General features: G+C 30.5%; 1 pseudogene; it reads right to left on the minus strand.

Moving 5' to 3' along the window:
• Positions 1-8898: 8898 nt before the first annotated feature.
• LOC129292354 (indole-3-pyruvate monooxygenase YUCCA2-like) lies at positions 8899-13205 on the minus strand (annotated as a pseudogene).
• Positions 13206-14134: the final 929 nt, after the last annotated feature.

Here is a 14134-nt window from a genome sequence, read left to right on the forward strand (position 1 = left end):
CTCCCATAGCAGAGACAGTTATTATAATTTTCATTTTCTATAGTGAAATTATTCACTCGTTGTCCATGGGTTTTTTTTATCCCTCAAAGTTCTTGTGTCATCTTTTATCACTTTCTCTAACTTCTCTATAATTTTCAATTGTTTTATCATGTTTACTTCCACTGATTAATTACATACTTCCTAACAAGTAGAACCAAAGCCTAGTTTTCAATTGAAAATTTTTCAAGATATCTACTGTTACAAAGTTTGACATTGAGAAGTTTGATGGCAAGATTAGTTTTGCTATTAGCGAGTTCAAAGGAAAGTTATTCTTACTCAAAATAGGTTGAAGAAAGCTTTATTTGGAAAGGATAAAAAGCCGATGATTATGTCTGTAACAGCCCTCACCCTACCCCACTGGGAGTTTTTTGGACTGGAGCCTTAACCACTCACGCAGCGAGCCCAACTTTTCCTAAGGTGGTACTTGAGTTATTCCTCACCCCACCAAAGAGATCTTTTAGAGCCTTCCCAGACTCGAACCCCCAACCTCTATCACCTTAATGAACTTGACTCAATGATACCAGACTTAGCCTCAACTTCATTAAGGTGGTAGAGGTTGGGGGTTTGAGTCCGGGAAGGTTCTAAAATACCTCTTTGGTAGGGTGAGGAATAACCCAAGTACCACCTTGGGGAAAGCTAGGCCCGCTGCGTGAGTGGTTAAGGCTTCAGTCTAAGAGACCCCCGGTGGGGTGAGGTGAGGGCTGTTACAATGTCTGATAAGCAATTTAAAGAGTTAGATGAGAAAGCTCTTTAGGCTATTCAACTATGGCTATCCAAGGAAGTTTTATGAGAAGTAGTTAATAAGACTAGTGTGGCTTTATTGTGGTTGAAGCTGGAATCTCTCTATATGATGAAAAGTTTAGCAAACAAGCTTCATCTCAAAGAACAATTATATACCATTTGTATGGTTAAAGGTACTTCTATTCAATCTTGATGAATTTAATTCCATTATTATGGATTTAGAAAATGTTGATGTCAAAATTGAAGATGAGGATAAAGTTGTTTTGTTGCTTTTCTCATTGCCTCCCTCTTATAAACATTTCAAAGAAATTATGCTTTATGGAAATTCAGATACCTTAGCCTTTAAAGATGTAAAATCTAATTTATTGTCCACAGAAATTAAAGTTTATTTTGAGGATAAATGTGAAGGTTTAAATGTGAGGAGGAGAAGTGAGATGAAAAGGGAAGTATGAGAAAATCTAGATCTAAGTGTAAGAGACATAAATCTAACAACCATGATAAAACTTGTAATTATTGCAAGAAGCTAGGTCATGAGATATCTCAATATCATAGACTTAAAAAGAAGCGTGAAAGAGAAGAACAAAATAAAAAACTTAAAAAATCATCCACTGAAGCTAGTGTTGTTGAGATGGAGTCAGATGGTGATGTTTTGTTGTTTGTTTCTTCTATTGATAAGAAACTTGATGTTAAAACATCATTTTTACATGGAGAACTTAATGAAGAGATCTACATGAAGCAATTTGAGGGATTTGTAGTTCTCAAAAAGGAACATTGTGTTTGTCACTTGAAGAAATCTTTATATAGACTAAAACAAGCTCCTAGATAGTGGTATAAAAGGTTTGATAATTTTTATGATTGAGCAAGGCTTCAATAGAAGCAAATATGATAATTATTTTTTTAAACTATTTTTCCATGAGTCCTTTCTATATTTTTTACTCTATATCGATGATATGCTATTGCTTCCAAAGAGAATCTTTGATTAACAAATTAAAACAACAGCTTAATAAGGAGTTTGATATGAAAGACCTTGGTGTGGCAAAGAAAATTCTTGGCATGGAAATTTGTAAAGATTGTTAAGCTGGTAAATTATTTGTATCTCAAAAGAAATATAGTTTGAAGGTACTTGATCAATATAATATAAGTGAGTGCGAACCTGTGTCTACTCCTCTTTGCCCACAATCTGAAAAGGATATTAAGAAATGTCAAGTGTTCCTTGTTCAAGTGCTGTTGGTAGTCTTATGTATGCTATGGTATGTACTAGACCTGATCTTGCATATGTAGTAAGTGTGGTAAGCAGATATATGCACAAACCTAGAAAGGTCATTGGAATACTGTTAAATGGATCCTCCATTATTTTAAAGGTACTTCTGATATTAGTCAGGTATTTGATAGGAATAAGGCTATATCTAATGATGTTGTTGTTTTTACTGACCCTGATCATGGTCATGATTTTGTTGGATGAAAGTTTCTTTTTGCTCTTCTATTAGTTGGAGAGCATCTCTCCAATCTATTTCTATATTATCCTCAACTGAAGTAGAGTATATTGCAGCAACTAAGGGTATAAAGGAAGCTATTTGGTTGCAAGGTCTTGTTATTGAACTTGGCATTGCTTAAGGAGTTACTTATGTTTTCTATGATAATCAAAGTGTAGTTCATTTAACTAAGAATGATAGATATCACTCGAAGACAAAGCATATAGACATCAAACATTACTTTATCAGAGATACTATTACAATTAGTGAAATTGTTGTGAAGAAAATTCATAAATCTTAAATTCTAGTAGACATGCTTATAAAGCATCTTCCTGATATCAAGTTTGAGCATTGCTTAGGCTTAGTGGGTATTCAAAGCACTTGATTGCTCTTTGGGATTACTTGGCAATTACGAGTATTACTGAATTTAAGTCAAGGGGAAGTTTATTGAGATTATGACTCAAATTTTTATAATCCTTTGTAATTATTTTTATATATTTTTTGGTGTAAATCAATCATATCTCTATTTGATATTTTAGAATTTATTTATTATTATACAAGATAATATTTTTAGCTGATGAGAAGTTTTATATACATCTTGTCTTTCCATCTCTCATAACAGAGACAATTATTATAATTCTCATTTTTTATAGTAAAATTACTCGCTCATTGTCCTTGGGTTTTTATTCCCCAAATTAAGGGTTTTTTCATGTTAAATTTCTCATGTCATCTTTTATCACTTTGTCTAACTTCTTTATAATTTTCAATTATTTTATCATATTTACTTCTGTTGATTATTTACTCTAACAATCCTTTTAACCTAGATTTATTGTCAAGAGAATTTGCATTACAAATTCACTATGGTTCTCTATGTGTTTCATGATTCTGTTATCTTTAAAAAGTAAACAAGTTAATTGTTTTGGTCTCTCTCTCTCTCTCTCTCTCTCTCTCTTATTCCATTGCCTGGCCGGTATCTTGAAAAATTTGAGTACATTACCATCACTTGTATCTAGGCTAATCTCGACCCCTATTGTGTATATGGAACTATTATTACTTATAACAATCTCATGGTATTTCAAAGATGCCTTTATCATTTTTTTTAAAGTTGCCTCAAATTTTAGGATTTAAATCTAAAACTCTAGAATAAATTGATTTGGCTCCTTTGACTAGTTAAACCAAATAATGCTCCTCAATTGATTTGGCCTTTCTTTAACATTTGACGATGTGAGTAATATATGATTTAAATGTTAACTTTAGTATCTCAATTCATGCAATCAAAATAAGATTAAGTAAAGTAAAATATGTAGTTGAAGAATCCATAACTAACTATGACTCCTTGCTTACCTTAAGTGTAGGCAGACTCACAATCTACTAAATGTGTAATGTGTGTTGGTTATCAACTGATTAACTTATATGGACCATATTAGTAAGAACCTTAATTAGTAATCTCACATTATCCTTGACTTAGTTAGTTATAAGATAGAACATAACTGACGGTTACAACATTGTAGGTTAGGTCTTTGTCTATTGGGCTCATTTGTGTAGTTTGTAATATCCCAAAACTTTTCCCATCATTTATTAATCTAATGAAGGGAACTATATAAATTTAAATATAATTGGGTTTGAAGATAGTTAGAGATGGCTATTAGATTTGGCTTTAATTTTTAGATTGGATTCAAAAGTGAATTGGATCACCGGGTTTACATTGTAGAGAGAAATTAGATTTTTAGACTATTATGTGTTATGCTATAGTATAAAAATTTACATTGTAGCATAATTTTTTGAACCAATTTTTTTTTAAAAACGCAAAATTAGTTCAAAAATAGAGAGTGAGACTAAGAACAAAGAGGGGGTGACCAAGTAAGTATTTTCTCTTCTAGGGTATAACTTTTGGGCATTTTAGAGGTAATTAAAGCTTGATTTCACCTAGGTATGTCTTCTTTATCTCTTCTTCTTTTTACACGTTTTGGAAGTAAGATTTAAGGTTGAGAGATGATTATTTTTGGATTTAAAGCTATGGTTCTGACCCATTGGTCTAAATGGAACTAATGAGAGTTGTTTAACCATTCTAAACATAGTTTAGAAGTTTTTACAAGGTTATAAGTTTGGGGTTTCCATTTTGAATGAACCCTAGATCTCCAAAATGTAATTTTAGATTGTTGGGTGTTATGTTAGTAATTATTTAAGTTAATGGAAGTTAAATGAATTAATGAGAGTTAATAAACCTAATGGTTATACTTAAGTGCAAGAGATCAAAATTTTGGGTAATTAAAGCGTTGATTAATAAAAGTTGAAAGATGTTTATGATGATATTAATGATAATTGGTATGATTAATTATAGATCGATTATCTTGTGCTCCATTTAAGCTTTGGTATAGCTTGTGAAATAGTTTTATTGAGTTGACTTTTCAAAGGTTTGAGATAATCAGGAGAAATTTAGTTTGTGAATTTGTTTGTTAATTAGTTATAGCTATTCATAATTGAATAGAAGATATGAGTATGTTTTTGAATATATGAAAGAATGAAAATTTGGCATATAGTTAATATTTGATGGTTTTGTTGTGAAAAGAATTTGATTGTGATGAAATTATTTATTATGCTTTGCTTAAGCTTGATTTGAAGAAAACATGGATTTGCAAAGTGATGAAATTATGATGGGAGTGTAAAAGAGTATGAGAATAATGAGTATGATATGTGTATGCTATTTAGAGAACTTGATGAATAATTACATATATTATATGTTAGCCATGATTTCATTACATGATCATATAAGGAAGGGGCTTTGCTTATGGGGAAAGGAATAGATATTAGAAATCTATGTGATAAGCCCACCATTTGGAGCTCGATGGCTTCCCTCTTGATTTGATTGTCTCACTTGTTCTTTGAGAGACTATCCTACTTATTCATCAAGGGACTTGAATCTAACTAGTCTCACTGGTTCATGAAGAGACTAGATTAGGAATACGACACCCCATGGTTATTAGTATTAGGAAAAATTGTGACTCATAAGTGAGTGTAGTAGCCTTGATCGGATAGCTCCTCACAAGTGAAAAGCTTAGGTAATTGATGACAAGGATAAATCTTATTAAATAGCCATCGGTTTCATGTCGTAGGTATTAGGAGGGTATAAGTTTAGCATTAATCATGCATATCATTATATGGCCACATGGTTGTTATTTTTATGGTATTGTGCATGTACATTTTATAAAAGGCACATGGTTATTATTGTTATGACCCTTGCATGCTCAATAATCTAACATCACATGATTGTTAGTTTTGTAACTATATGAATTTGATAGTTTTAATATGTGAATATGTTCTTTTGATTATGCCATTTGCGTTACTATGATTGATTAACATGTATTTGTTTATGCTAGATGAACCTTGATTACTGAGTAGTTATACTCACCCTTCTCTCTTCAATATTATAGGAACTAACTCATCAGGATAGGATTAAGGGAAATAGTCAGAGGCTTAGGATTCCTATCTTAGATTTGTAGGCCTCATTTATTTAAGAGTTTATGTATATAATTTATCTTGATAATGTCAACTAGGAGTTTGCATGTTTTTGCTTACTTGTATTATTTGATTCTTGATCTAAGTTGTGTATTTTGGGTCTTAGGTTGTATGTGAATTAAATGTGAAATCCAAATAGGGCTAAAATACTTGTGCAAGTAAGGAATGAGTATATTTGTGAATGATAGTGATTTAGAAGTGAGATTACATGATTGAGACTTCCCTTGTAATTTTTAAGATCAAGGGGTTGAGTATTGAAAATGTATTGTACATATTATTGGAGTGTTGTGGTATGTTACACAGTCTTATTAAGTCTATTGAGTGTGGTCTAGGGGTGGTTATAAACTTATGGCATTTGATTGTGATTTTGAACACCTTAGTTATGTTTTGAAAGCATAAATGAGTAAGTTTGCATTTTGGTGTTTAATTTTTGATTGAAAAATGATGTGAATGTGAAATTAGCGCATAGCTAAAGCTTGGAGAAAGCTTTTTGTAGGCACTTAAATTACCTCAATTGAATATCAAATGAAGAAATGAGGCGTATCGAAAGTTCAGCAAAAAATTTTGCTATTGCTATTATGCGCAACGCATTTTATGCCGCAACATAAAATTATAAAATTTATGCTGCAATATCACACCAGAATGACTATTTTACTCTTTTGACTTCAATTTAATATTATCATACCTTGCATGATATCTATATTTCCATATACAGGTTTTTCTCTAATTTTTGTTTATGAAATGATTTTATAGTATTTTAAGTTTTGAAAACTTGAAATTTCATTTATATAAATTTTCAAATTTGATAATTTACATGGGCTAGTCACGCAATTACCTCAATTTTGAAGTTAATTGTGGATTAGTAAGAGAGATTTATATGGTTCACCTATCATAGTCTACACAATGGTTCACCTATCATAGTCTACACAAGATTACAAGATTAATTTATCTGGGCTTATTAATTAATGTAAATCCATAAATATTCCAACATTAAATTGAAATAAAATCCTATGTTTCCTTAAAACAGGTAGCTCATTCAATCCTCTAAAGCTTTCTGGAGTCAAGAATGGCAGACATGCATGTAAAAATTAGGTGAGTTTAATTCATATGCTTACCAATACCAAGGCATGCCCGCCTTTAGTGGTGGAGCCAAGACCCTGACTCAGGGGGTGCAGGACAATACAATTTTAAAATAAATAATTAAAAAAATAATATTTTAATTTTTTAAAATTAATTACATTAGGCAAAAAATATATTAACATAAGTAAAATTATACATATTTTTATTTGGGCAAAATATATTGAGATTTTTTTACTAAAAATATGCTGAGGAGGTTGATATGGAATTTAAATTTAAACTCTTGAATATTTTTTATTGAGTCTAGAGAATTCAAAAAGCTAAAAATATAGGGTGCAAGATTGTAAATTTCTCATACTATATATCCAATTTGCTCCATGTGAGGGGATGCACGTGGCTCTGCCACTGCCTCGAGCTTGGGCTTTTAATATGTCTCTTCTTAATTCTTTGTAATGTATTGGCTTTTCAATTTCATTTTTCCTTTTTTTATTATTGATTTCTATATAAAATAAAAGACATTATGATATCTTGAAGTCAATAAATGGTAGAGCTTTTCATTTTTCATTTTACTTTTTTTAAAGAAAATAAAATTATGTGTAATTTTGATATTTTTCTTTGAAAAATTTTAAGAAAAATTCAAAACTCTATAAAGACTTCATGACGTGAGAACATTTTTTATTTTATATAAAAGTCAATAATTCAAAGAAAAAAAAAATTAGAGAGAGACACATTAGAAGTCCTAAACCTAGCATGCCTCATATTTGAGAAAATATTAAAAGAACAAATTGTCATCTAAACTATATATATGTCCAAGAGTATCTGAAACCCTAAACTCTTTTTGGGTACAATATCCGCTTTTAACTTTTGAAAACAATGAATCTATCTCTGTCATTAAAAAATTTAACTTTTGATCCAATTAGTTGACTAAAAATAATAGAAAAGGACATAAAAATTACAAAAAATAATTGATAAAATTTTCTTGGTACTTTTCTTTAATTTTGGAAGTTATTTTTTAGTCAACTAATAATCAAAGTTAATTTTTATTATTAGTAAGGGTTAGATTGTACCGTATTCGAAGTTAAGAAAAAATATTATACAAAAAATGAGTTTAGAGTCATAAACACTCCTGAACATATAGTTTCGGGGTCAATTTGCTATTTTATCCATATACCTATAAATTATCCATCATAATAAGATCATCACATTTATAATTTAATGGAAAATTTGAACCCATCTTCTTGTGGGATATGAATTAACTTCTTACCAATTAAACCAACTTTTGTAAGCAATATTTTGTATGTATGTATGTATAAACAAACATAAAAAAGCATGCACATATGATCTGGTTCCTCATAATACATTAACTTCAAATTCCAGCTGTTTTTTTTTTTTTCAACATTCTTTTTCATCTTTTCAAACTTTTCCTTGCATTGAAGGAGCAAAGTGGTCCGAGTTATTTAAGATGATAGGAGTATATAGAACAATGAGGAAAACGATTAGATAAAAAAGCGATTCATTTAATTAATTAACCTCTAAAATATGTTATTCTTTAAAAACAGGGTGACCCTTTAAAGCAATAATAATATTATGACAAACCGTACGGCCACTTTGATATTCATGGCATGGGAATCGGGACCTTTTTTTTTTTTTTTCCCATTCTTTTGAAATTCCACTTTCCAATAATGTTTTCCATCAAAGTTATATAATACCAGAAAAGCATATGAAATTATCTCTGTTCTGATCAATGATTTATGGAAAAATTGTCAAATGATGCTGATGGAAACAAAGCACCATGCAATTTCCATACAAACATGTCACATCCAAAACAACTTTATGTCAGCATCAGCACTGTAAAATTCAATAAAATATTCAACTTATTATAACTAGCTACTTAAGTAATAATTGAATATGGCAATAATTAAACGATGATTTGCACATATTTATACATATGACAAGATCGAGAGATGACTAGAACTTCATCCCACTAAGCCATTATATAGATACTAAAGATCTCAAAACAATATCGACCCATCAATGCCTAATTCTTCAACATAAATAGCAACCACAATATTCTTAGTGTACGCTTTTCTTTAACTCAGCTGTTCTCTTTGCTTCTCTAATTTTTGAATCTGGTTTTGAAGGAAAATAAGAGTAAAGGCTCGCAGTAGTGAGTGAAAGGCAACATGAAGGACCTGTTCAGCTTCATCATTTTCCTAATCCTACAGCATGCATTCATACATATACACACACAGATTGCTATATATGTCACATCATGATGAAGAGGTTTGCAGGTAGATATGATGAACATCTTGTGCAATTCTTTTTGCATCAATTGAGGCCCCAAGCAATCCACGTTTGGTGAATCCCACAGCATAAAGTCCATTCTCTCCTTTCCATCCATTTGGGAATGGCTTTTTTTGGCAGCCCATTTTTCTCACTGAACATTTCAGTGCCCTATTTATAATAATTCAAACAATTAAGTCAAATTAATAGCAAGGTAATTTTTTTCATAAATTGAAGTGTAATTAACGATAATATAAGCTTCCTAAAATTTGACATATATTATACTCTTTAAAATGTCATTTATGAGTAACTTTCAACATGTTTTATTAAAAGAAAAAAATTAAACCTTTATTAAAACTCATTAATTGTCTAAAAATTTAATAAGATTTCAACTTTATCGCTTTTACATACGCTCCCTTCGTATTTAAATGTAAACAAATTTTAACTAATTCACACAGTTTAAGAAAATTGATTAAGTAGGATGATTATGGTTGACATTAAAAATTTTGAACTAAAATATCCTTGTGATTATGATTGAAATTAAAAATGTTGAACTAAAATATCCAGGTAATTAATATTTAACATGTGAAGGAATAAACTTGTCTCATGAAAATAAAATCTGATTTTATGAGGAATAATTTTAAAAAAATATGGTATTTTCTTAATTTTGTAGTGTTTTTTAAACAATGAAAGATATCACAATTTCGTCTATAATAATAATGATAGAAATACTTTCTCTTACCAACATTTAATAGAGTGTAAAAAGATAAATTTATAAAAATAAATTATAACATGATTTATAAATAAGAGGAAAAATAATTTTTTCTCTGTATAAAATTAGGGTTAAAAAGAATTACCTTTAACCAAGAGAGTACGTTGCTTTTGTAACCAGTTGCTAGAATAATGGCATCAAAATTCTGAACTGTGCCATCAACAAACTCCACAGCATGATGTCTCAGTCGTCTGATTCCTGGACGAACCTGTGTGTGTGACGATGAATGTATATAATATTCTGAAGCAGATTCATACGAGATTCTGATGATGAAAGCAATAATAACATTAAAGCAATAATGTATAAACCTTAATTTTGGCCGATTTGATGAGAGAGAGTGTTCCAACATCGAGAACAGGGGTCTTGCCGTACAAGTTCTTGCGCTGAAGAGGACCAAGTTTGGGACGATGAAGTCCGAATCGAGACGTGTCTCCAAGCATCAAACGTGACATTATCAGTAGAAACTGATCCACAATTCTTATGGGCAGCCACCTCAGCAGACTCATTGCTAATCCAAACGTTGACTTCCCAAACATCTGCTGAGGCAAGATATGCACCTGCTACGAATTTAGGACCTGCTTGTTTTAGTTTATTTCATGAAAAAAAAAAATCACTTATTTTTTTTAAAAAATCTATGGGAAAACACAATTTTGGAAAAATATAATTTTGAGTCTTTACTCTTTACTCATATTTTGTTGTAGGTCACTGTATTTTTTTTTTTTATATTTTTAGGTTCTTACACTTTTATTTTTTGATGTTCTACATCCCTTCAAGGTTCTTAAACGAACAAAGTGTAGAGATTTTAGAGGAATGTAGAATACCAAAAAATAAAAGTGTAGAGACTTAAAGTTATATTTTTTCTAAACCTATTTTGTAAGTTTTTATAATCAGAATAAAAAAATAAATTTATGATTATTTTAGAGAAGCTACTTTGAGTAGCTTTTGAAAATAATTTAATGTGATAGATAAAAAGTATTTTAAAGAGGTGAGATATGCAAGGATATCATAAAATCTTAAAATAATATAATAATAAATCAGTTTTATAAAAAAAATCAAGAAAGATATTTTTACCAAAAAAATAAGAAAGATATTATAAAATTTAAAAATAATTAACTAATAATCAGTTTCATATCCGAGAGTTTTGGATGCTGATTATTATCTGATATCTATGTACACATAAGTTCTTGTTATGACTATTATCATTATCAGATTGGTAGTACAGAGTTCAAGTTTTGCAGTTTCCAGCTTTTAATTAATTTGCCATAAAGGAAAAGGAATCTACCATTTATCACTCTGCTTTCCTCAAACTTAGCTTTATATATTTATTGCACTTTATTAAAATTAATTAACTAATGCAAATAAACTAATTAACAAGTCTCTAATACACTAAAGCCATTTAATAACTACTAGCTACAGGGGTCAATTCTTAAAATATCAAATTTATAACAGATAAGTTTTTTTTTGTATAATAAAAACTAGGTTAAAAGAAGTAACATAAAAATTTATTATTTTAAAATTATAACTTTAACTTGTACATGTACCCATTAATCTTTCAGATATATTAAGCTAACTAAGCAATAAAAACAACTCAAGGACTAAACTGATACTTATAAATGAATAAATTTAAATAACTTGGGTTTGGAAGATTATCTATATATACATATATAGATATTGCTTTTTACTTTTGAAAAATGACCCATCTCAAATTATAACTTCTTTATTTGTGATTTTTTTTTATATTTAGGGAAAGCCATGGACTTCATTTGTGAATTCGTTCCTCCAAGAGGAAAAAAAAGAAGGTTATTTTTCAAAAAGATAAAACAAATTAAAGAAATAAAATATTTGTCAAAAGTTAGTTGTTATAATAACAGAATATATATATATATATATATATGAATATATTTTGAAAAATTCAATTTTGTAAGTTTAAAGTTATGTTAAAAGTAACTCAGACGACCTTTTTACTGTCGAAATGTAACTCAAAGTTATTTAAAAAGCTAAAAGTAATTTATAAAAAGTAGGTCATCATGTCAGTTTTTGACAAATGAAGTTTTAGAAACACTGCAAATAGACTTTCAGAAGGGAAAAAGAAAAAGAAAAAATAAACTAATTAAACAGCTTTTACCAAATGCTAATTCTATATATATATATATATATATATATAAACTTTCGAGGTTCCAAATTGAAAGTCGAATCCAAACATATCAATATAAATCAAGTAGAAAATGTGTTTGTGTTAGGATTTTTTTAGGTGAAATGATATACTACTAAAGTATTCTTCAAGTAAATATAATTAAAGTAATAAACTTATTTTGTGTGTACTCAGACACATAAAAAAACCGCGATCAACAAGTTCTCTCTTGCTCCCGATCCTGCTCTCACAAGGACATGATTTTTTTTTTTATTTTTTTTTAATTACTCACCTGTCCTTGTGAGGGAAACACGGGGAGCAATAGAAAACCTGCTCCCTAAAGATCCAAAAGAAATTAGTATTGCATAAAATTTGAGAAAAAAAGTGGGAAGAAACAAAGTAGTATAATAATATAAAACAGTTTTTAAAAACAGAAACCAAATAAGCCGTTTACCGTATTTCTAACAACAAGAGAAGGTCTAGCATTGTGATCGCAGAGATCCAAACAAACCTCCATGCCTGAATTCCCACATCCAACCACCAACACATCCTTTCCGCACAACACATTCCCACTTTTATAGTTGCTTGTATGAACTATACTCCCTCCAAACTCCTCCATCCCTTCTATCTCCGGCACCATCTCCTCCGCATTCTCCCCGGTCGCCGCCACCAACCACCTACATCTATACTCTTCTCCTTCGCTTGTCTTTACCCTCCACCGCCCTCCCTCGCCGTCATACTCAGCGCTCACCACCGTCCTGTCAAACACCGGTTTTAGGCCGAACCAGTCGGCGTAGTCCTCCAGGTAGGCCACGAATTGTTGTTTGGTTGGGTAGGAAGGGAAGTTGGAGGGAAAGGGCATGAGAGGAAGCTCGCAGAATTGCTTGGGAAGGTGAAGACGAAGGCGATCGTATGTCCTGAGTTGCCACATTGAAGCTAAGCAATTGGCTTTCTCTAGGATCAGACTAGGGATTCCTTTGGCTTTCAGGCATGCGGCTGCAGCTAGCCCCGATGGACCCGCCCCTACTATAACGGCTCCCTTAACTTCTTCATCACTCATCTTCTTCTTCTTCTTCTTCTTCTTCTTCACTTCATGATCATACAGGCCGACGTCGTGCAACCTTTTGCCTTCTAGTTCTTTCGAGTAATCCGTGATCTGCACCAACCACAACATATTTCTCGTCACAAACTCTCACATGTATATGGCTAAAAACCTCTCTCTCTGCTCTCTCTCTCTCTCTCTCTACGAAGAACAGAAGAAGAAAGGAATGAGGGAAGAGAGTGTTGTAGCTCGTTCTGAAGTTGGAGCGAATAATTAGGGTCCTTGGTAAGCATTCATTAAAGTCCATATTGTGTTTTTTTTTTTATTTGGCCAATATTAAAGTCCATATTGTTGCTGGTGGGATTTTCACTGTATGTGCGTAAATTATACCCATTTTGATAAAGTATCATTTGCTAGTTATTATTCATATATATAGTTTGTATCATGTGTTATGTGTACTTAAATATGTTTTAAGGAAATCAAAGAAATGAGGAACATGTGTGGTAGCAGACAAAAATTTACGGGTAATTTTTAGTACTCCTCTTTTTTTGGCCCAAAAAAAAGTCATGAGGTTAATTAAAAAGTACTTTTACCATTCAACTATTCACTTAAAAGCATATAGTATACTAAACTTTTATATATTGTAATTTTTTTTCTATATTTAAAAATGTTGCATTGAGCACGGTTGACAAAGTCAACTTTAATAGTTAGTGACTTAAAATTGCAAAAAAAAAATGATATTAAAAATTACAGAAAAGACCCATAAAATTACATACAAGTACTCTAAGAAAATTACTATCAAATCCCCTAAATTACATATAAGAAATAGGATATAAATGTTATTTATTGCTTATGTACATAGAAGGCTAAAATGTGATTTTGACCAATCAAGGAAATTAATTGATATTAATTTTCTTATAAGGCACTTATATTTCTAATTTATGAGTTATTTTATGTAATTTTTAGGTCCTTTTTTTATTTGTAATTTGTCAATCAACTGAATGGTCAAAATTAACTTTTTAATGGCTAGATGCAGCTCAATGTACCTTTTTCAAATGTCA

Source organism: Prosopis cineraria, unplaced genomic scaffold (assembly GCF_029017545.1).
Source record: "Prosopis cineraria cultivar Desert tree isolate PC_DT_omini unplaced genomic scaffold, ASM2901754v1 PC14, whole genome shotgun sequence".
Lineage (NCBI taxonomy): Eukaryota > Viridiplantae > Streptophyta > Magnoliopsida > Fabales > Fabaceae > Prosopis > Prosopis cineraria.